A 3,410-nucleotide genomic window follows, 5' to 3' on the forward strand; every position below is an offset into this window, starting at 1 on the left:
AAGCAGTAGAATTCAAGTTTGGGTATCGATTATTGATTTTTAGCGGCTTTGGTGCCTTGGACAAGAGGTGGAACCTTTAGATTTTGCATGAAAGGAGGACTAGCAGCCGCGTGGCACGGGAGAATGTGAAATGTGTTCATATGTACTAAAAACCTGAGAAATCCGTCCGTTTTCGTCATTTGTTATCGAACCGACTTAAAGCCAGATAGTCACATTGGCCGCTTTTCTCTCTGAGACGGTTACATTTATCGTCTGCAAAGCTATGTCGCGTGCTGCGGTATGCGGAGACACTAAAAGCACCATAGTAGAACACAGAAGAAGCTTCTAAGTTGAAGCAATAGCCGTAAGAAGCAGTACAATTCAAGTTTTGGTTATCGATTATTGATTTTTTGCGGCTTTGGTGCCTTGGACAAGAGGTGGAACCTTAAGATTTTGCATGAAAGGAGGACTAGCAGCCGCGTTGCACGGGAGAATGTGAAAAGGGTTCATATGTAGTAAAAACCTGAGAAATCCGTCCGTTTTCGTCATTTGTTAACAAATCGACTTAAAGCCAGATCGTCACATTGGCCGCTTTTCTCTCTGAAACGGTTACGTTTATCGTCTGCAAAGCTATGTCACGTGCTGCGGTATGCGGAGACACTAAAAGCACCATAGTAGAACACAGAAGAAGCTTCTAAGTTGAAGCAATAACCAGTACGAAGTAGTACAAATCAAGTTTTAGTTGTCGATTATTCACTTTTTAGCCGGCTTTATTGGCTTGGACATGACCTAGTACCTTAAGATTTTGCTTGAAAGGAGGACTAGCAGCCGCGTTGCACGGGAGAATGTGAAAAGTGTTCATATGTACTAAAAACCTGAGAAATCCGTCCGTTTTCGTCATTTGATATCGAATCGACTTAAAGCCAGATCGTCACATTGGCCGCTTTTCTCTCTGAGACGGTTACATTTATCGTCTGCAAACCTATGTCGCGTGCTGCGGTATGCGGAGACACTAAAAGCACCAAAGTAGAACACAGAAGAAGCTTCTAAGTTGAAGCAATAGTGAGTAAGATGTAGTACAATTCAAGATTTAGTTGTCGATTATTCACTTTTTAGCCGGCTTTGGTGGCTTGGACATGACCTAGGACCTTAAGACTTTGCATGAAAGGAGGACTAGCAGCTGCGTTACACGGGAGAATGTGAAAAGTGTTCATATGTAGTACAAACCTGAGAAATCCGTTCGTTTTCGTCATTTGTTATAGAATCGACTTAAAGCCAGATCGTCACATTGGCCGCTTTTCTCTCTGAAACGGTTACATTTATCGTCTGCAAAGCTATGTCGCGTGCTGCGGTATGCGGAGACACTAAATGCACCATAGTAGAACACAGAAGAAGCTTCTAAGTTGAAGTAATAGCCAATAAGATGTAGTACAATTCAAGTTTTAGGCGTCGATTATTCACTTTTTAGCCAGTTTTGGTAGCTTGGTCATGACCTCGGACCTTAAGATTTTGCATGAAAGGAGGACTAGTAGCCGCGTTACACGGGAGAATGTGAAAAGTGTTCATATGTAGTAAAAACATGAGATATCTGTCCGTTTTCGTAATTTGTTATCGAATCGACTTAAAGCCAGATCGTCACATTGGCCGCTTTTCCCTCTGAGACGGTTACATTTATCGTCTGCAAAGCTATGTCGCGTGCTGCGGTATGCGGAGACACTAAAAGCACCATAGTAGAACACAGAAGAAGCTTCTAAGTTAAAGCAATGGCCAGTAAGAAGTAGTACAATTCAAGTTTTGGTTATCGATTATTGATTTTTAGCCGGCTTTGGTGCCTTGGACATGATGTGGAACCTTAAGATTTTGCATGAAAGGAGGACTAGCAGCTGCGTTGCACGGGAGAATGTGAAAAGGTTTCATATGTAGTAAAAACCTGAGAAATCCGTCCGTTTTCGTCATTTGTTATCGAATCGACTTATAGCCAGATCGTCACATTGGCCGCTTTTCTCTCTGAAACGGTTACGTTTATTGTCTGCAAACCTATGTCACGTGCTGCGGTATGCGGAGACACTAAAAGCACCATAGTAGAACACAGAAGAAGCTTCTAAGTTGAACCAAAAACCAGTACGAAGTTGTACAATTCAAGTTTTAGTTGTCGATTATTCACTTTTTAGCCGGCTTTATTGGCTTGCACATGACCTAGTACCTTAAGATTTTGCTTGAAAGGAGGACTAGCAGCCGCGTTGTACGGGAGAATGTGAAAAGTGTTCATATGTACTAAAAACTTGAGAAATCCGTCCGTTTTCGTCATATGTTATCGAATCGACTTAAAGCCAGATCGTCACATTGGCCGCTTTTCTCTCTGAGACGGTTACATTTATCGTCTGCAAAGCTATGTCGCGTGCTGCGGTATGCGGAGACACTAAAAGCACCATAGTAGAACACAGAAGAAGCTTCTAAGTTGAAGCAATAGCCATAAGAAGCAGTACAATTCAAGTTTTGGTTATCGATTATTGATTTTTAGCCGGCTTTGGTGCCTTCGACATGAGGTGGAACCTCATGATTTTGCATGAAAGGAGGACTAGCAGCTGCGTTGCACGGGAGAATGTGAAAAGGGTTCATATGTAGCAAGAACCTGAGAAATACGCCCGTTTTCGTCATTTGTTATCGAATCTACTTAAAGCCATATCGTCACATTGGCCGCTCTTCTCTCTGAATCGGTTACATTTATCGTCTGCAAAGCTATGTCGCGTGCTGCGGTATGCGGAGACACTAAAAGCACCATAGTAGAACACAGAAGAAGCTTCTAAGTTGAAGCAATAGCCAGTAAGAAGTAGTACAATTGAAGTTTTAGTTGTGGATTATTCACATTTTAGCCGGCTTTGGTGGCTTGGACATGACCTAGGACTATAATATTTTGCATGAAAGGAGGACTAGCAGCCGCGGTGCACGGGAGAATGTGAAAAGTGTTCATATGTAGTAAAAACCTGAGAAATCCGTCGGTTTTCGTCATTTGTTATCGAACCGACTTAAAGCCAGATCGTCACATTGGCCGCTTTTCTCTCTGAAACGGTTACGTTTATCGTCTGCAAAGCTATGTCACGTGCTGCGGTATGCGGAGACACTAAAAGCACCATAGTAGAACACAGAAGAAGCTTCTAAGTTGAAGCAATAGCCTTAACAAGCAGTACAATTCAAGTTTTGGTTATCGATTATTGATTTTTAGCCGGATTTGGTGCCTTGGACATGAGGTGGAGCCTTAAGATTTTGCATGAAAGGAGGACTAGCAGCTGCGTTCACGGGAGTATGTGAAAAGGGTTCATATGTAGTAAAAACCTGAGAAATCCGTCCGTTTTCGTCATTTGTTATCGAATCTACTTAAAGCCAGATCGTCACATTGGCCGCTTTTCTCTCTGAAACGGTTACGTTTATCG

This window comes from Schistocerca gregaria, unplaced genomic scaffold, assembly GCF_023897955.1.
Source record: "Schistocerca gregaria isolate iqSchGreg1 unplaced genomic scaffold, iqSchGreg1.2 ptg000265l, whole genome shotgun sequence".
Lineage (NCBI taxonomy): Eukaryota > Metazoa > Arthropoda > Insecta > Orthoptera > Acrididae > Schistocerca > Schistocerca gregaria.